Below are 22,349 nucleotides of genomic sequence, written 5' to 3' on the forward strand. Positions count from 1 at the left end.
CTTCAACCAGCAGCTGGCAGAGTCTGCTCTGTAATGAAAATACTCTTGTTCTCAGAACTTACTATGCCTTTGAACATCCCAAAGACTGTGCATTCATAAATCCAGCTGCCTCAGGTCTAGACTTTTTAATAATTTCATTCTTGTTCATTTCATATTATTCTTCAGAAGAAGATCTGGTCTATTTGAATTATACTGACTCTGTCCTAAGCAACAAATACAAGCAGTTTTATCAGCATTACAAAATAAAAAAAGATAAATTTTACTGCTCCCAATACCTTCTAAAGCCTCTACAGGAATTAAAAAATACTATTATTTCCAAAAACACCTTTTATTTTCAGAAAATTCATTATGCTGTTTAAACAACTTTTTATAGACCTGAATGAGAGTGCCTACACATCTCACAGACAAATTAGAAAGATAATCTTTCAGCAGAAAGTATTAGGGTGCATATCCTAGTCTTACTCCAGAAAGAGAAATTTGCCTATATAACTTCAGGTATTGCACTGATAAGGAGTTTTTATTTATATTTGTAGAATGGAATGAGATTCCTTGTCATTCTAAAATACGTAATTCAGAAAGCATCATATATATGGTGCTAACTGCTGTGTGAGTCTTCTCAGCTGAAAAGGCAAACTCTGTACTGCAAGTAAATGTTGATGTTCACCGTGAGAAAACTGGAGTGAAGTGTTTGAACATCTAAAAATAATCTGATTTCAAAGTACCACCATCTTCAGGCTCATTTTTACTGAATTAGATCACTAGCTTTAATTGATAAGGAATCAACAGCTATTGTCATCAGAGGTGACATTCTGAAAGACCATCATAGATCTTGGATCATTAACATTACTAGGAACCTCCTTCATAATGCCTTATCAATAGACAGCCAATAGACTGGTCATCACTTAGCACCGCTGATTCACCTGAACACAGCTTTGTGATCACACCTTCAGACTCTTGCCATATTGCTCTCCTAAGAACAAAGGTTAAGAAGAAAACAGTATATCCAAAGATGTGATTTTTCAGTACCTGGTGACAGTAGATTCATGTTCTATCAATCTGTATTGTACATTCTACCCAAAGTGTTTGCAAAAAATAACAGAAGGACACAGATATAAAACAGGACAGAAAGGGAGGAGGGGGAGAAAAAAAAGCTACAAACAAGTCAACTCATTGTTCTGGACCAAGTTTTAGTTTTTCCCATACTTACTAAATGCTTCAGGTAAACTGAAACTGTATGAGTTCCAATAGAGTTAACAGTCACTTTCCCCTTCCCATTAAATGGACGTGTTGAGTGTCACCTTCTGGATCTTCAGAAATCGATCACACAAAACCACTCCCCATCCTACTGGGAGTTTCTTTTTGTCTAGCATTATTCATTCTGCACTAGACATTTGTTCCAAATGCAGTTTCTGACCTGCACTAGAAATAAAGCCATATTCATAGTCCTCCAGAAACACGTTAACAGGATGACATGTTTCATGCACAGCAGGCTTTACATGCTACTGAGGTACAATGCCAGATGTTCCAATAGAGATTTAACGACTATGACATTTCATTTATATTTGTTTAGCCATTGAAGGGAATTAGTATTATAGATAATTTAAAAATTATTAGAGGACATCAAATGCTGGTTTTCTTCATTTTTTGCTACTAAATCATAGCAGCATGGAACATTTGATATAGCTTTAAATCTGTTGTATCTTAAAACATAACACAGGTATTAAAAAATAATAAATAATGGAGCTGTCCTGCCTTGACAAAGAAATACACCGTAACTCTCCTTTCTCTTTAATTTTAAAGAGAATAAATGCTCCAACAGATGCTGGACCAAAACCAGAAAGGCTACTCAGTCTGAATCTTCTATTTTGAGGTTTATAGAAGCAATTGAGGCCTTTCACATTTTCTATCCTCACAGTTACTATGTCATTTGCAGGGCAAGGGGTGGGAATTAAAACATTTCACACTTTTTTTTCCTGGGGGAAAGCATCCAGAAAACTAGAAATAATTCTTTATAACTTCAGACTTTACACACACAATTCACATCCTTTTATTTTTATTTTTTTTAAACCCTGGTGATAATGTTTTTAATACTTGATATTTATTTCAAGAGCTTGGAAAGTCCATATTTTATGGACAAAATTTACAGTTATTTTCTACATACAGCCAAGTAAAGCCATAGCTACATTTGTTTCCTAAACTTTTCAAAAGAATATTAATGCACGTCTACAGGCAATAAATATTTGTCCATCACAATGAAGGCTAATCTAATGAAAGATATGATTTTAACTATTTTAATTCCTTTTACTAACATAAAACAAATATTTAATTATAACAAATGGCTAATCTGTTCCCTATTTTTTTGTTTTAGCCTTGTGTTCTTTTAGAATTTTCATTTACTGAACAATAGTTTTTAGCTACCTATTCCTTATCAGCAACTATCCTTCTATTATCTACCTTTTCTTTAATCTTCTATACTTGCTGTTCCTTTTCTCTCCTTCTATTTCCACCTTGCCCATCCCTGCTTTTCTTTCTGCATAGAGCTTGCTGTCTAATCTGTTCTACAGAAACTTTTTCTGTAGGATTTATAAGTCCCCATTTTCAGCCAGATGTTCTAAACATATGCCAAGGTGCCTTGTGATTCAAGGCTTTAGAGATGTTAAAGAATTAAAATTCTCCAAACACTTCTTTGGCATAGATTATTATGGAGAAATAGAAACTGAGAGGTTCTGACCTCCAAAAAAAACCAAAGGAATACCTACAAAGGCAGCTCTGGAGTTTAATCAAGCCTTTGTTATTATGCTTTCACAGCTAAATAGGTAATAAATACAGAAAAGAAAGGAAGAGCTTTCTGATACAACATGACTAATCAGAGATAATCTCAGTCAAAAGCATATGACATGCAGAGTAAAAATGCACTTGAGCATCAGTGCAGAAATGTGGGGTATATGAAATGTCAAAAGGTAGCACTAGATGTGACTGTTATCAGGGTCTAGTCAGCATTAAATACAACTTGGTCAGATTTGTCTAAGTTAACTATCACTACAGACAGGCCCAGTTTATGTAGAGAAAATCAGAAAGGAGATAGAGGTAAAGCAGTCATAACATATGCATGGTGATTTTTAAATTTTTTACAATAGACACAAAGAAGAAAACATAAACAGCATTACATGATTAGAAGGAAGTGAATTAAACACACGGAACCATCTCTGAGGGATGTAGAAATATAGGTTTCTGTATGGACTGGGCATTCTGGTGGCTCAGATCCATGTCAACTTCCAAATTCTCTCTAGATGGAAAAAGGCTAATCCATAGAGGCTTAATCCTGTTTCTTACTGGCAAAAACAAGGGCTCCTCAGAAGTAAATTTTCAGAAGCTAGGAGAACCTTGACAAAAAAATTCAACTTTAATTGCTTATACTCTGATATGCAATGCATTTTTTAAAAAGGAAAGATTTACGCTTAATAGAAAGAAAGAAATTTATTTTAAACCTAGATGGGGCCTCAGGTATAATAAAATTTGAAATTAAAAAAATAACAAGATTTAGAAAAATATTTTGGGACAAAATGTAATTGTGACCCCATTTTTTAATAAAATATTTTATATTTTCACAGCTACAGCTGACAGTTTATCAGGATCATACAAGAAGCAAGTTGTTTCCTTAAAATAATAAACAAAGAAAGGAAACTAATGATGTAAGATTGTTTAAGATACAGGTTGGCTGAACCTCTCTGTAATTAATAAATGAATGAATTAAACATGATAAAACCTGAAAAGCAATAGACAGTTCTTCCAAGTAGCAGTCCCAATTTGGCAGATGACTATAACCCACACGGCAGTTAATGTTACCTGAAAACTAACTGGTCAAAATGAAACGTTTACACCACCGAGGTTGGGACTTGCGCATTTCTTCTTTGGTTCTGCTCACAAGCACGTTTGAGTAAGTTAAGAACAATTTCAAAATCAAATGAAAGAGTTAGGGAGCTAAAGCTCATTGGAACAGAAACTCAAACCTACAGAATCCACTACTTATTTTTATGCAGGATTCGCTCACCCACAAGTTAACTGTACCATGTAAGATAATTGTCATGGAACTATTACAGTGCAAGGTGAGTTGTTGCTGTTAGACGTTGCACATCCAAGATGAGCATGTTCATGCATCAGATACAGTCTTAGCTTTACATTTTCTGCAAGTTTGCTGGCTCTGGGCTTGACAGTTTAGGTTAACTCTTTCTTTAACTCCAATTTGGAAAAAAAAATAAATCTCAAGTAATAATTTCTCAGCCCAGTCAGAAGGTAATTAATAACCTGGATGGAAACAGAAAAACTACAGTGAAACAGAATGCCCCAAGAGTTTCCGAATATAATCCTTTATGCAGGGTTGGCTTGTTTTCTGATATTGTTTTTCCTGTGGCAAAGTTGTTTCAGAACAAACTTTGTTGTTTTGCACTGAGAAATACCTCACAGATATGTTCACCTTTAATTACAGTAATTTCTTATTCACATTGATGCTTTCTCTATACAGCAGATTCTTTGAGTATTGAGGAATTTAACTGACAGCAATAGTCTTCTCCCTTTCCCTATACAGGGTTGTTTCCCCATTTCTCTCGTATCTTATCTATCTACAAAAGAAAAAAGTAAATTAAGTATTTTAATTTTGCACTTTTTAAATTTCCATAGAAAATATTCCTTATAAATATTGTTGATCTTGGGAGTTATACTTCAGACCTTTACACAAAAAAGTCGTGAATAAAGGATGAATGTGTTTGTTTTCTTCAGAGTGCATGAACATTGGCAGATTTCTTTAGCATCTTAAGTCAGATAGTTGGGGATGTATCTAGTAAGGACTCCTTCGAGAGAAATTTGTATCTATCACTTCTCAGTTTTGTAGCGGCAAGAAGCAGGAAAGAGACAACACAGCTGTTTAAATGCTACTATGGCAAGTGCTTGTGAGGAGTACCACATCACTGCTTGAAACAGGTGGCTATCTGCTCTGTGCTGTCAAACAGAAGTGATTTTGGACACATCCAGAAACAGGATTTTAAGTATGCTGCACCATGCTTTAACTCATGTATTGCTGAAGGGCTCCCATTTGCAGTTTCAGCCTGCATTCTCACTTCAGCCTTCCACCTACACACCTTGAGGCTACACCGTGGATGTGGCTTCTCCTGGTCTCCCAACCACACATCCTTTCAGCCTTGTGCTGTGCACTTTGAACCATTTCTCTGTTATAGTCCCCAAGATGATGATTCTTTTCAGTGTCTAAATCGTACTGTTTCTCCCCTGTCTCCTCACCCTGTCATCCTGTAGCTTCTGTTTGTAGCTCTGCACTAAGATTATCATCACCACCACCCTATCCTCCTGTGAGCTTAGAGACTGGTAAGTAAGTCTATATTAACACTAGCCAAGTAAGCAAATAACAGTCATTCCAGTATCTCATAAATGTTACCAAATAGCAGGTGTGCACAAGGCTTAGCAGTCAATTAGTGTGCAACACACTCCAATTAAGCAAATTCCAATCAGAGTCAAAATGGCAAGTGTCCTCAAAGACCAGCAAGAAGACGGAGCAAGTATTGATGAAAGGTATCATCTACCTGAGGAAAAAAATGGTCACAGTTGTCAATGTTATTGTGATTCCCTGCTGCGTGGAACAGAACACCCAGGAGAGGATGCTCACCTGGGGGCACCCACCACTTCTCTTCCCAGCTGGACCACTAGAGAATTTTCCTTCCTTTCTCTTTGTTCCTGTTTTTCCTAAGGTAACATTGATGTATGTCATCAGCTACACATCCCTGGATTAAAGAAAGCTTTGTGCCTGTGAGGCTGCCTCAACTTTCACTGTGCAACAAGTATCATTTGCAAAACTGAAATCCCGAAGCACCTATTCACCCTTCCTTCTCTAGTGTATTATACCAACCCCCAAAATACATTCATTATTTCATCCTCATTTGCTACTTAGGAGCTATTGTCTACTTCATGTTTTCTGCAGGGTGGATGTAGGAGGTCTAAAAAATACTAGGCTCAGATTTGTACTAAAAGAACATATTCAGATGGGTAAATTCACATGTTTCATCGAGTTCCAAACCCAAGCAGAAATGGCACGTAGCAGTGGTAAAGTCAGAAGACACAGTGCTGACAAGTGCTGCCCTATAGAGTGCTATGAGACACCACAAGAACAAATCACCTTATTTCAGTATTTGTATGATCAGAATCTCTTTTGAAGCCAGTTTGTTGCCCTTGGTAGAATTTGACCTCTGTGGCATCTTTTAAGATGTGGAAGTTGGCTCCTTTTTGTGGCAGTGACCTTCCGGGGTGAATATCTTGGCTGATGTCTCTTATGAAAAACAACCGACCAATCAGGAAAACTCCTATAAGCAGGTGTTTTCTCTTCCCTGCCCATGCTCTGCCCCCCTTCCTCCCCAGTTGTTCTCAAAATTATCACCTCAAATTTTAACACTTAGGCCCAAAAGACATTGGTAATAAAGACAACAGAGTGTGGGGGATTTGCTCAGTTCGTTGTCTAACTGTTCCGTTTTTAAACTAAGTGGAAAAAGGGAAAAATAAAAGAAAGGAAAATTAGTTATTCTTTCTCTCATGTGAATATCGCCATGGGAAGCTGTGCTCCACAGGTCATGAGAAATTACAAAGGTTAAAGGCTGGTTTCGGTAACCTCACATCAGAGCATATGTCTGCACTTTTCAATTTATATTCTTCCCCCAGTTTACAGAAAGCTGCCTGAGAGCAGCAGCATCCTTTGATCTTGCGGAAAGTCACTTGTCTCTAGGTAGGGACACCATATATAGAGTCATCTCTTTGTTCCTCTCTCAGCATCCTGCTGTTTTGGTCTTTCAGTTGTTTCCAATCCATCTTTTAGAGATACATACAAACATGTTCTTGCTAACCAGCTCAGCAAGCTGTCCTGTCTGGAAAGCATGGAACGTCTCTCTAAAATGGCTTTTTAACAAGTTTCACAAGGATGCAAAATTACCTAAAATGATGCTGTAGATGGTCACACGTAGCTGTCCACAACAGGCACCTGGAACTAACATGCAACTGCCTCAAGCTAGGGAAAGCAAATTTGAGAGTAAAGCATCTCTTGGAGAGCAATTGCCCATGTGTGTTCCCACTGTGTGAGATCCACATTTGTGAAAAGCAGAATCTTGGCAGGCGACCCCTTGATGTGCAGAAATTTGCAAATCATTTCAGTCTAAGTAGTTTTCCCATCCTTACCAGAGAGCACTAAGCCTCCAATTGTACCCTAATAATCATAGCTATTGAATTCTAAGCAAAATAAAATTTCAGCTCAAAGTCAATACTGCTAAATGGTAAAATGCTTAACAGAAACAGCACTTAATTAAAATATCCAGAACTTTTGTAGCTGAAGTAAAGCATCAACCTTTGGTATGCTAGAAACCTCAAACCATGATTATTGCAAGTTGTAAACAAGGTTTAAACAATGTGAATATCTAGCATTATTTTGATAATGACCACAAAACACAACATTGTTCCTCCCCCCAGGGCCTCACCAAATGTGAGATCAGAATAACTGTGACTACATACCCCTCCCTTACATACCTCTCTTTAGATCTCATTGCTTAAGAAACAAATGCTAAGGAATACATGTAAAAAGAGCTTTTAAATGTCAGTATTTTCTATAGGCAGGCTCAGCTACTCAGCTTTCAAGGTCTCACCAGAAACATCTAGTATCTGACCAATAGTGAAAAGTGGATGAGATGAATCATGGGTTTATCCCAACATAGTAAAGCCTCTGGTTTAATCATGACACTGAGATCAAAATGAGAAAAAAAATCTGGAGCAGAATAATGTAATATAGAGCATGTTGTGAGAGTCTGAAATAGCTTAGCTAGCTAAAAGCACTGCTTTAAAAGTAAGCTTTCCTAGCCTTAGACAGCACAAGTTACTCTCAGCATCTTTCTAGGATTTAGAAACATTTAGGAAAAGAGCAAGATATTAATGACACAAACCAGTACTGTTCATTGCACATGACAGTGCACTGTCTTACAGTCACAGACACCAGACCAAATCCTAGCTAATGATACGAATTTGACCAATTAAGTCACCTGAAAATTCTCTGGCTGGCTGAACAGACTTTGCTGCACATGAAAAATATAATCTCATCCCTGCATTTGCATGGTCACCAGATGTGGGAATTTATCTATTTTCAAACTAATACTAAAATATCAGTAGAAAGTACCACCCTCTTGAGATGCCCACCCTCGCCAAAATGGCACTAAACCAGTTTTGTATTAACTTTGTAGCATTAATTTTCTCAGATGAGCAATGCAGCCACAGATTTCAAGTGTGAAGGAAGAAAATGCAGCGGAAATTGCTTATTCAGAATCTGAATGGAGCTGCAGCTTTTCACATGAGATGATAAGGTTCACAGGGGGTCCACAGACTTCTGTATGTCTCGAAGAGGGGAAAAAAAATCAACCCAATATTTTAAAATGGATGAATAGTTCTTTTTCCATCTTGGATTTCTGGGGTCTTGAAACCTTTTATAAGATATGCTTCTCCTACCCACTCCCTATTAATTTCTAATGGTTTTTCCTACAAAGTGCTACCTACTGCCTCCTATTTTTTTCTTCTTTTAATTTAAACTGTTTTCCAAATCCTTAGCCAATGGTAACGTTACGGAAGAGAAGCAACTAATGATCAATTTTTAAAAGATTACAGGGCTTAAATCTTTGAGACAGGACACAATAGTACGTAGTATGTAATTTTATCTGTAAGACCTCTATTTTCTGTCATTAAACTACACTACATAAAAGAAAAAAGTACACTGTAAGAACAGTTATTTCGTCAAACAAAATACTTAAGGATTTTTAAGGAGAGAAAAGAGTGCAAAATGACATACTGTAAGACTAACCATGCAGGAAAAACAAAACCAAGCCCTTTTAGAATATTGTTTTAGTTATGGAGTGGTAGTTGTAGGATATCTGAATGCATACAGGCACTAACTTCCTAATGATTAGCACAGTTTCACTGACAGGCTTGGCTGCAGAATCACAAAGCAAACGTAAATTGCAGCAAATTAGCAGAAGATTTTTTTTCTTTGAAGAAAATGTTTAATGGATGTTTTGCCTGAGGAGCTTATTTCGATGGCTTCTCAGTAGACGAGACTGCATTGCCAGGAACCACAGCAGCGTACAGTAAATTTAATAATGGCCCTATGCCATACCATGGTTTATACAGCTACACAGCAGATCCACGTTCAGGCACGGGCTCTTCACATTCAACCCTGGAAACTAAGCACATCAGAGCAATGAAGGCCTTGGTTTCATTAGGCAGAGATAGTACTCGTGGCTGTCTACAAAGACAGCTGCCTCTTTAGAAATCCATCTTGGTCCCAATGAATTTAAGACAGCTTTATCAATAAATTCAATCACAGCAGTATTTGGCACATAAACAAAATAACTGAAATATGTCAAAAGAAAGAGCAGATTGGGAAATATTTTTAAAAAGATAAAAATGAAGAAAATGTAATATCAGGAGAATTTTTTACATCTGATTGATCACCATATTCATCTCTCTCAATTTAAACAGATACAACAAAACAACAGCTACATGTTGCAAAGACAGAAAAAAAAAGCCCTGCCAGGAATACTAATACCAAAGCATGCCATTCAAGTTACAATTGGCAATAATTGCCAGTCTCCCTTCTGTAACATTTTAATTTACTCACAGCAAACTGACATTCAGATAGGTAAAAAATTATTCCTACTTTTAAAAACATCAAAGAAATTGCCTCCAGTCTGATCTTTACAATTGGCTATCCACAGCATAAAGTGAGGACAAGTATCAGCACTGAAAGGAAACAGCTTTCAGAGGTGATATTTAATTGTGATAGCCACAACATCATGGCACACTTATTTCACTGTCTGCAGAATTGACAGATATGTTCCCATGAATAAATTCATTATTACCTGTCATACTAATAGGAATGGGCAGCATGCTACAGAAACATAATTTGGGATGCTATAGAACCTTTCAGTAAAGTGTACACATAAAGATAGGCATTGACGATGAGTAATTATTTTGTCATTATCAACTTTTCCTAATGTATCTGTCATCCATGAACTCAGATCCCCAATGCCATGATATACGCAATGTTCTTCACAAAGAGTTATGAAACATCGCTGCTAGTTTGGAGTGGACAAAACCGTTCATTGTTAAGCTAATGCCAACATAGCCTCTACACGTTTGACGGATTTTCCCTGAAAAGTAACACTCTTCAACCTGCTGGATAACACAATAGTCTGGATAGCAGAAATCACTTTCTGTGTATAATACTGCTATAGCTTACATGAACGGCTTATTTCTTTGTGTTCCACTTGCATCCAATAGGAAGGAATACCAAACTGATTCTACCTATGCTGGCAGAAAAGCCACTGTGGGTAAGTGCACAGGGGACACATCGCCACGGGCGTGTATCTGAGAATCCCAGTGATTATCCAAGTCAATACAGTCAGAGCCATAAGAAAATTTTTGATCTTCTTTTTTGGGTCCACACTCTTGTTCATTTGTTTTGCTGTCCTCAGGGCTGGGGGCAGAGGGGAGATTTCCTGTTCCAACAGCTCTATTGCATTCTATCTTCTTAAGGTAATTACTCTGGCTCTCTGTAGATATACTGGGTTTTGACTTAAGGCCCTTTTATGCCACTCCAAGAGGAAAAAAAATAAAGGTCTTAAAGTACTTGAAAACAGCCTCAAGTCCAGTCATAAATAACTATGGAGAATTACTACCTAAATGTTTACTAAGCTGAGGGAAGAGATAACTCACATTCTATCTAAATGAAATAAAAATACTAATAAATAGAAGTTTTACAGCACAGATGGCAACAGAAACAAATATAATTGCAAATGTTCTCCTTTTAAAAGCTGATTTAAACTGAATATAAATTATAACATGATCATATTTTAAGGACAAGTGTAGATTAAATAATTTATATATTAAATATCTGTGTCTTGGCAAAAAAGAGGCAGCCTAGACAGGAATGTGTGCTCTTCACAATTATTAAACATTTTTATTGCTATCTATGGCACAGTGGTATATGACAGCTAATGATTTCATGTTACTTTCTGCAAAAGTTAAAAACGTTTACTTTTTTCTCACTTCAGCAATTTTATTACTACTGTGAGTTTACATAGGATTTTATGATAAAAAGCACAAGCTATACACAGTGACTACTGAAAATACACTGGAGTGGATTACCATGGTTCCCCCTTTGTGCATTGGCAGCATACAACCATGATCATAATTACAGGATTGCTACCACCGCCAACTTGAAGAACTAAACCACATGCTTCCACATAATAATAAAGAATTCTAAGATTAAAAAGAAAATGAAGTTAAATCCTAAAGGTCTTCAGCGACCTCTGAGCTGTGTATTTCTTCTGTATTCCTTTTATAATTTTTACTTGCCCACAAAAATGAAGGCTCTTCCCAGTTAAACAAGTCCATCTAATGAAATGCCTGCAATTTCACACAATTGCTCAGAAAACAGAATGCCTGCAATGTGCAAACTCATATTAAACCTCATCTTTGGATTTATAGCTTTTTCCTCTTGAAGCAGAAAAAAAATAATAGACAAATTGTTCAAAAACCCCCAGAAATTCAGCTGAGAATTTTAGAAGACGTCGTAATGTGAAAAGGAGATTACTGGTGTATATATATAAGGAAAACTATTCCAAAATCCATGGTTATTGGTCCATGATTAAATTTTTTATACCCACTTTTTTTTAAAAAATACAACTATATTTTAATAGAGTGATGAAAAAAGAATTTCTTCAGAATTACTTAATAGTAATATGACATATAACATTGGTAGGTATTACCCACTTAGTATTTAAAATCACTTAGAAGTCTTCTTCAAACTACCCAGAATTGCCCCAAATTTATGACCTAAGGCTTTACAACTGCCAACAGTTAAATGCAAGGTTATCATTCCTTACAGTCTTCCACATTACGTCTTACACCTTTGTTATGCTTTCCAGTTTTAAAAACTATTTAACATAAAACTCCACCAATATTTACACATCAATAACTTACTATGTACAAACTGAGCATGATTACTATCTGTGTCCAGCATCCCCTCACCATAGTAATTATTTCTGGCATATCAAGCTATAGATCTTGGCTCAGGATGCAGAGCTAGCCCAAGAAATTTGAGAGCCTGAAATTTGTTCCCAACTGGTCCCCCTCACAGCCACCACAGTCATGCTGGTGATGCTGAATTACGTGCCATAACTTAAGAATATCTGTGCCATCCCCATTCCACTGACACCCCCATTTTGAAAGATACATGGGAGCAGTAGTTTAATGTAATTAAAAGAAAGAACCAGAATTCTTGTTTTAGGAGAGTTCCTAGGTAGGCTAACATTAGGAGGGTGTTATGGGAATTTTATGTTGCTACTTAGGATGCTGTTCCTGTTCTCAACATAGAGAAGACCCTTCAGATATGACTTTCAACACTGACATTTTCCAAAGCACTTAATTAAACAATATCTTTTACAACACTGTAACTATGACACAACCTTAATCCTGACTTCATTCTTCCTAGAGAATGGGGCTGAGAAACAAGTTGGATCAATTCCTTAGATGACTTATTTATCTTGTGTTTAACTGGATCAAAAAAATGTCATGCTGCAGAAATAGTCAAGTTATGAGAAATACCTTTTTCAGACATCTGAAACTACAATACGCTGTGTTTCCATTGTAGGCTTATGAACCAGTACCCACAAGCTTTTCTCTGTTGTCTGGCATGCAGTATCATCCACAGCAAAAGGTTAATTTTCAGTGAAAGTATAATCTCTCAGCCCTGTGCATTTGTAGGGGTTACAGAAGCTTTCTTTGAAGTTGGCTGTCATCCCAGTAAAGCTGCATTAAGTAGTTCAAATTAAATATCATTAGTAATACACATTGGTAGGAAGTAGAGGCAAGAAAGATAAAAGCTTTGGGGTAGAATTTGAGGGGGAAATAGGATTATGCTTGCTCAGTAAAATCTTTCCAAAATTATGTTTTTCAAAAATTTTCAGACCCCAGTTGTATAGAAATTAAATCTACTCTATTCTGAAAGTATCTGAACTTTTGATCTGACATAGCCACTACTGGTCCAGCAAATTTGGAAACATTTTTCATTTATTCTCGGTAGTGGTTTCAATTACAGAGATACTATCATTTTTAATATTTTCCTGCTCTAACGACTTCCCCGCAGGGATTACAGAAGGAAGCCTATTAAAATGTGTCCCTATCCTTTTAGCAGACAAAAAAAGAAAAGACTGAAAAAAAACAGAGAAGATTGGAGCTCAACATTAAAACAGAACTTGGCCAAAGACAGAATCACAGAATCAACTAGGTTGGAAAGGGCCTTGAAGATCATCTAGTCCAACCGTTGAACATGAATGAAGACGCTAAGCAGTTGGGAGAAGTTTACCAAATAGATATCGAAGTAGCTCCCTTGACCATCCTCATCTTTGACTTTGGAATTCTGGATGAAATTAAAGGATTTTTCATATTTGTCCAAGGTTTTCAGATATCCAGCACCTTGGCTGAATTGCTGGGTCCTTAGGAATCTCAAACTTGTCCCCTGCCCATATGCATATCAGGTGTACCAAGCCTGTTAATTCTGAGCAGTCCTGAACCCTTTGTGAAAGAGATGGATTTGTATATACACAGTAAATCTGCTTTTTTTTTTTTTTTTTTTTTTTTTTTTTTTTTTTTTTTTTTTTTTTTTTTACGAATGTGTCCAATTTACTGCTCCTGCAACACATAAGAAACTGATGTTTCCCAGAAATACTAGGGAACTGTTGTGTATATGCTGTACAGCATACAACTTCTTGAAGGAGAAACAGTGCAGGGAGGCTTTAATGATAAGTATACTTGCACAATATGGGTAATGGTGAAAGACTAAGGAGGCCCTTCGGCTCCTCTGGATTTGCTGAGGGGTTGTGGTGCTCCCAATTCTCTTCATGAGAGTTCTGGCCCAAAATAAAAATCAGAGATATGAGTCAGTTATAAAACTAATACAAATATGGGACAGCCACTGTGATTACAGGTCACGAAGTTACAAGAAAATGCTATTTTTGGTAAGCACCAAATAACATGAGTATTTAAAGGAAACAAATTAACATGAGCAAGGATATGACCATCTGCCACTTACAGAATCAGAGGTTAAAACCAACTTTCTGATTAATTTTTGTCCAGACAGGAAAGCCAACCTGCAATGAGTACTGGCCCAGAAGAATGTTCATGACTGTAATTACCCTGAGCCCAGGCTAACGTGTTTTGGTGGTCCAGAAGGTAGAAGGAGAAAAAAAAAAACCAAACAAACAAAAAAAAACACACACACAAAAAAACCAAAAAAACAAAAAACAAACCAAAAAACGGAGCGTATAAAGAATTTCAAGCAATTTTAAAAACTCTGGGTTCAGTTTCAAGAACTGGGTTTAACAGTTGAGGGAGAGGGAAAATGCTATGGCCATATATAGTGACTTTGGATTTCAACATATTTAAATTAGTCACCCAACTGGTGATTTGAGACTAATTGTAACTGAATTTCAGTTTGCTGGTAGCAAGCATCTGCCCTGGCCTTATTTCAGGATGCATATGTACACCTCTTTTCCCAGCACACATTTGTATCATATAAGTGATCAAAGGCCTCATTTTTAGAGGCACTGAGTGCCCTCAGCTCCTATTTTTAGCATCTCTGAATGGGAAGTAGTGGTCCTCCACAGCGGATACCTCTGAGCAGCATCAAGTTGCCAAACTCAAAGTACTCTGACATCCCTGTGAAATATTTAATCCAAATATCTGACTGTTGATCTGATTAGAAGTTTTCTTAAGATTTACCAAAACAACAAACATGCTACAGGGAGGACTTCCTTACATGGTAAAGCAGACTCTGAGCTTAAGATGATTTGCAAATGGTATCTGTAAATATTAATGCACTTTGACATTGAATACTGCATATCATACATTTTAAGTGTTTTTTAGTGTGTGGATGTTCCCAGTGAAATGATGTGCTTCTTCATACGTCTGTTCTCAATTCAAAGTATGGCTTCATTACAGAGTGATGGCATAAAGCTTAGCAGCATGAACGTTCCTCCAGAATTAGCACCAAATTGACAAGCATCGTTAACACAGCCTTTAAATTCGGTTTGTGGGCACCAAATAGCTTCATGAGCATTAGCTGTTCTTCACCCTCTTTTCTACCATTCCAACTTTTCAGTACCCAAGCTGGGTACCGACTGTTTTTAATATGGAGTGGTTTTCCCAAAGCTGGGACTTAATTTTGCAGTTGCCTTCATTAAGCAACCAGACACTAAAACCTTGTAAAATTCCTTCCGCCCTAAGAGTACTGCTTTCATCAGTATTTTTTCATACTGTTATTAATGACTGTCACCTTCTTTCATAATTTTCTACAATACCTAAGCAGAAAATAGCTATGAAGACTTCCAAACACAACGTCAGTATACAAGATTAATAAACCTAAGTCAAAATTACGTATTGAAGGATCTTAAACATCACGTGACATTGAGAGAATAAGTGTGTTTATGGATATATGTGCTAAGAAAAACATGGTGGTTAGGTGGACCAAAAGTGGTCAAAACCAGGTACAATATCCATCATGTAACATAGGAACAAAATCATGAAAGCTGGGAAATATCTTTTATAGTATATCCTTCTCTGTATCTTGCCATTACTTGCCATTCTCAGCTTCTGAGGAATTACACAGATCTTTAATTTGGACTCCAGAACACCTTGATTTACCCATAAAAGATTCAGGTCATTTTGTTTATTCTGCTTTTAACAGAAAGGGCTTTTTTGTCTCAATTTTCTGCAACACCTGGCAAAAATGAACAAGCCTTGAAGATGGTATCAAGTACCAACAAAATCTTGTTTTGCAGTGAGTACAGGAGTTCCTCACATGTATTTGGTTACTTTGAATCTAACCTTCCTATCTGTCAAGCCAGAATACATGCTGAAGAAGATCAGGTTGCCTTAGTAACCCACGTCTGGTTGTACAGACTTCAGAAAGACTGAATAATTTTATCTGTCTGAAGCACCATTGTACATCATTTTGCCATTGTACTTAAATATCTTACACATAAAATAGATATATATTACCAAACTCCCCATATACAATTTGAGCTATTCTCATGCTATGGGTTACAGAAGACACTGCTTGGGAAAGCTTGTTCTTCTTCTTTCTTACCATCTGTGACCCTTGCAGCTGCCATCTATTAAAAAACCCAGCACTTACTCATTGCTCGTTTTTTGGGTTTGTTGGAGAAGAACGACCGACACCATTACAGAGCTAAAACTTCTGCTCCAGCTGTGTCACATATAGTGATTAAGCTTGTTCAGAAAACTACTAGTTACCTAAAATTGATTTTAATATATGGTATTGTTGGAACGTTCAGAGAATCTCTGAGAAAGAACAGTGACAACATTTGTCCAGTATGCTTATTACTGTGAATAGCTTTTGGCTACACAAATTTCAGACCTGAACCGTACAAAGTATGCTATTAAATTGTAATAATTGAAAGTTCTAGAGAAAGGAACCTAATGATACCCAACAGAACAATTTTAGTTCCATGAGAATATACTTAATTAACCCTTAATCATTTTCACCTTTATAACACTGGAAACACTTCTAGGATTTGATTTACAAAATTATTATGCCATTAATAAGAGAAAGATATTATTGACATACCAAAATCCAATTTAATTACTCCCTTGATTCCTCCAGAGGCAGAGAGAAGCTTGCAATTTTCTGACACTATGTTCCATTTTTAATATTGTGAAACAGAAAATACTTCCGAGTAGGCCAGAAACGTTGCATAATTACTTCTGTCTGAGCTACAAGCACAACTGTAACAATGTATTCTGGCTACCTTGAAAGTTCCTTTTTAGCTTTTTCTGTATCAATCTCCCACTAAATAATAATTTTACTTATTATTGCTGGCTAGATATATTCTTATATGTAAGAGCATCTACAATCACTGTCAAACAACTTTCTACTCTTTTAATGTTTCAAAGAGATAGTCTGTAATATATTTAAGAAATTGCAGATTACTTAACTATTTTAGGCACAGATAGCTCATCTAACTGCCTACTCCAGAATGTGTATGTAAACAAGAGAAAAAATTCTAAAACTTGTTTTCAGACTGTCAACAAAAGCATGCCTGTTAACTGATGTAATTAATAGACTAATATATCTTAATGAAAGCCCAAAATTTACATACTACAAACCCCACATGAAACAGAGGAGAAAAAAAACCTAATAGAGCTGGGCCACTAAACCTTGAAAAAATGTTGTCATCTGTGCATCATGATGAACTCCATAGTTCTGGCTGGAGCAACATGCGGTCCCATATAACATCACAGGAGCCTAACAGCTCAAGGTGCAGTCTATCCTGATTAGGATCCCAATAAAGACAAAAGTTTAATAAAGTAACCTTGGTCCATAGCCATGGCTTGTGGGTAACATTTCTTGCTTTTCTTGCTCTTTTTACAGTTTTTCTAATTCTCCTAAACACCTCAATGTTTCTGCATTTTCAAGACTGATGTTATGTGAAGTCCTACTTCCTTTGAAGTTTATACAAATTAGGCCACTGATATCTGTCACCAGAAATTCCAGATATTCATTATAGAGAGATATGGGATAAGCTGAACAAATTGAGATTTCTTCAATTAGTTCATCCCAGCAGCTTGCCCTGCATTGTAATTTTGTGTGCAGCTATCTTTATTTCTCTTGTGTACTGTGAGCCTCTGTGGCAAAATAATCATATGAAGTATTTAGAATGGTATGTTATCAGGGACAGATTTTAATTCTCAGCTACTGGAGATGGAAATCAAACGTGTTTTAAAGTACTCTGAGGGATTTTATATCCCTTCTCTTAATAGCAGGTTATATGTTTATTGGTAGCTAACAACTGCAAAGTCTTAGCCAGGAATATGTAAAATTATTTTGGAAAGTACTACTGAGTAGCTCATATGATTAATCTAGCTTTTGGTCACTTGTTTAATGAATCTTCTTCATCTTGTATATATCCTTCTCATAAAAGTAGCATTAAGACTGATCTTACAATCTAGGTGTCAAAAGGACCAAAAATGCAGTATCTATAACAGTTAAATCAATAAATGCGAAAGAATTATACGCAGTAAAAATATTTAAATCCATCATTTGTGTAATACTGGACTAATAATGTAAACAGAACTTATGAGAATATCACCCTCTGATTTGCAGTCCAGAAGAAGGAAGACATCGTGAGAGGAGAATGACTATCCATTGTAAACACCGTATGATAGTTCAGAAAACTATAAAAAGTCAGTAGTATGGGTAAGAGAAAATAATAAATACTCCTGTTTTTTATACATTACAGTGTGATTTATTTTTAAATTTTATATATATATATATATATATACACACACAGAGCATTAACCACAAAATACTGCAAACCTAAGGAAAACCAGGTCTACGCTTCTGTGTGCAATATTAAATTACCTCTCCTTGCACATGGATTATTACATAATTGCTAATTATATGTTCACAAAGTATAAGACTCTTGTCTCATTCAGTGAGAGAATGTGCCTGTTTTGATCAGAGCTCTGCAGTGAAAAAGGCTGGTGTTTGTAAAACTGCTCCCTTATTGCAGAACTTGAATGCTGACTCAATATTTAGGGGGTTTGTGGTTCCAAGTGTAACCTCAATATTCCTTAATGCACTCTCCAAACACTACACAGAAGAGAGAATCATTCAGTTCCTCCTGGAATTTTTATAATGTCAAACACTCTAATATCCAAATCTCTCATAAACTTTCACTAATGTATTTTACAGTGCCTAGTTTCTACTACCCTCAGTAACAGACAAAAGTATTCGGAGATAATTAGGACTTGATTTTCTGGACACATACGTGTTCCAGTCCCAATTTTGAGTGTGCAGCATGGTTGCAAACCAGAACACAGTTTGTCAACTTAACAAAAAATTACAAATACCCAAGTACCAAATCCACTGTCATTTAATAATACATGATTTCCCCTTCATAAATCCATACAGCTACCCCTAATATAACTTTCTTGTTTGGAAATGGTTTCCAGGCAGATTTTCTCCATCACCTTTCCAGGGATTGGGTGAGGCTGACCAGCCTGTAGTTTACTGGATCTGTCTTCCTGAAGACAGGAGAAACATCTACTTTTGTCTAGTTCTCCAGAACCACCCCCAATAGCCATGACCTGTCAAAGACAATCAAGAGCAGTACTGCAATGACCTGTGACACTCGTGGATGCCTCCCATCAGGTTTCAGGAACTACTTTGCTTAGATATTCCCTGACATGATCTTTCTCTACTGAGGTAAATCTTCCCTGAGTCTTTCTCACTAGTCTCAAGGACCTGGGATTGCTGAAAGTGCTAAAGAATGTTTTTACCAGTAAAGATCAAGGCAAAGAAGATTGAATTTCTTCATGTCCATTGCCATGAGGTCCCCTCAACCTATGTAGTGGCAGGCTCACATTTTCCTGCTCTTTCATTGCTGATAGGAGCCCTCCCTGATACCCCTTCACATCTTTTGCCAGATTAAACTCCAAGTGGCCCTTGGCTTTCCTAACCCCATCCCTGCATGCATGGACCACATTCCTATATTCTTCCTGGGTCACCTGACTCTGCTTTCACCTCTTGCATGCTTCCTGTTAGTGTTTGTGTTTTGTCAGAGGATCCTGCCTTTTGTTACTTTTGCTCAATTTTCTGTGTATGAGGTTGTGTATGAGGGTTCCTCAGCTTCAAGAAAGTGATCCTTGAAAAGCTACCAGTTCTCCTGGGCCTTACAGGATTCTTCCAAGAAGGTCCCTCAACAGGCCAAGGTCTGCTCTCCTGAAGTCCAGGATTGTGTTCCAGCTTTTTGTCTTGCTTCTACCTCTCAAGAACCTGAACTTCCTGACCATCATAACCCTGATCCGTTCTTCCTTGTTTGTACATACGAGGTCCAGCAGTGTGCCTGCGTTCATTGGCTCCTTTATTACCTGTGACAGCAAATATATGTTCTTCAGACATCTCCTAGATTACTGTGCCCTGCTCTGTTGCCCCTCAGGCAAACACTGGGGTAATTCAAGACCCCCATGAGGGCTAGGTCTGCGAACATGAGGCTGCTTCAACTTGTCTGAAAAAGGCCTCATGTACTTTTTCCTCCTTGCCAGGCAGTTTGCAGCAGATACCCATTACATCATATTAGACTTTGGTATGCCCTCTAACCTGAACCCATAAGCTCTCAGCTGGCTCATCACTTGTCCCTGGGCAGAGCTGCATGCCTTCCCATCACACTCAGTTCACTATTTCCTCACTTTCTTGTGAGTGGTCATCTCCATTCCCCACCATTCCTAGTCCTGGCACTCTTCTCGACAGGTTGGCCAGCTCGTGGCAAAGACGCTATTACCCCACCTTAGCAGCTGGATTCCATCTTTTCCTAGCAGGCCTTCCTTGAACCTCTTGTCCAATCTCCAATTAAATCCTTCTGATACGCAACAATTAATTATATTAACATCCAAACACATTTAAAATAAAATCTGACCATCACTACAGATACAGACTTAGCTGAAAGGCAGTACCTCTATAACACAATCAAATATCAAGAAAATCAAATATGCATTACACGAACCCATTTTGTAATATCAACACAGTTATCCATTTAAATAAGGGCTTTTGATCTTCTTGGTAAAGAGTCAAAAGAAAATAGAACTTTTCAAAAAAGTTTTGTTACTCACAGTAGTTGAAAATATCAAATTCCTAGTTAGAAGAGACTGCGTGGTGAAGTTCTAACCCTTCAGAAATGGATTTTAATGGAAGTGTTGACACAGTGTTAGCTATACCATCACAAGTACAACGCCAATACATTATTCCCTTATGGTAACAGTGTTGAAGCTGCCCTGTAATTTGGCACCGAACATTTCTATACTAACGTAATGTGACAATGTTATTATGTCTGCTATTTTCTATGCCATAATAGCAGTATTTGTTTCTGCAAACATGCCATTACATTCACTAATATGGCTATACTTAAAGACTGCCCGAGTAAAAACAGATGTAAACTTCTAGAAAGCAGATAATCTCTTATAGATATGTTTTGTTTTGTTTTGCCAGAGTAATTTTCAACCCTACTCTTATAAAGAACCTGAATTCCCTGGGAGGATAGCTTTCACTACATAACCTGCTGTTAGAAATAGTTACAATGTTCATGATGTATTTTCTCAGAGGAGTTGCATGCAACCATCCATTTGTAAGAACAGCCATTAGCTGTCATTTCAGTACAGTCTTCTATATAATTCCATTTTGTAGGAACAACTGCTACTGGTCTGCTTTACACTCACCAGTGTAACACTTCTGTCTATCACATCTAAAGAGCACTGTTGCCCTGAATCTCCAAGTGTCATATTACATCAAAAGAGAAAATGATAATCTGCATAGCATATCAGGGGTCGAAACTTACCCTGCCTTGTTTATCTTCCAGTAAAGAGGAAACTGCAGCACACAGAATGGTCCCATCCATCCCACCACCGAAGCTTATGGTCTACAGGCACTCCATACTCACTGTAGTGAAGTACTGAGATTTGCAACTAAGCAAAACTTTTGAGGATTTAAACTGTGGGTATTCCTGACTACAGTTGTGAAACTGTAGCCTTAGGCTGGCTGAGGTAATCTTCCATAGGAGTACTCTTTATAAAATTCTCCTTCTCTCAAGCTGACACACAGAGGACACTCTTGGACTGGGAGCGAAATAGCCTGCCTCACATGGTGCTTATTTTTTTTTTTTTTTTTTTTTTTTTTTTTTTTTTTTTTTTAAATTCATTTTAAGCTGTGCACATTTTCACCTGGAATAATACACCGACCAGGACAGGAGTAATAATTTGCTGTTACAGGAAAGATTAAAGAAACATCTTACACTCTGCATCAGTAGAATGTATTCTAACACTTTTCAAGAAGCTATTTCTTTCACTATTTCCTCCAATCTCTCTGTTTTGGAAATTAAAGACAAGAATGATACATGTGAAGCATTTACTGAAACATTTTATTGTAAAGCCTAGGAACCATGCATGTCAAAGCTTCATCCACTGAGGTTACTATGGGAAACATACCGACAGTATCAACTCAAATGCAGCAAGGTAATCTGTGCACATTTATGCAAACTGCAGATGAGACAAAACTGGGAGGAGTAGTTGCTAGACCAGATGCATGTGCTGCCATTCAGATTGATGATGACAAGCTAGAGAAGTGGGCTGACAAGAACCTTGTAAAATAAAGGAAAACACCAAATCTTGCACTTGGGGAAGAATAACCC

The 22,349-nt window shown here is 37.0% G+C and overlaps 1 protein-coding gene across 13 annotated transcripts in view; it reads right to left on the minus strand.

Annotated features, from left to right (window-relative positions):
* NRXN1 (neurexin 1) overlaps positions 1–22,349 on the minus strand; it is a 717,717-nt gene that overhangs the window by 331,302 nt on the left and 364,066 nt on the right. The window lies entirely within an intron of this gene.

Source organism: Athene cunicularia (genome assembly GCF_003259725.1).
Source record: "Athene cunicularia isolate RWA chromosome 3 unlocalized genomic scaffold, athCun1 chr3_part1, whole genome shotgun sequence".
NCBI classification, from domain to species: Eukaryota; Metazoa; Chordata; class Aves; order Strigiformes; family Strigidae; genus Athene; species Athene cunicularia.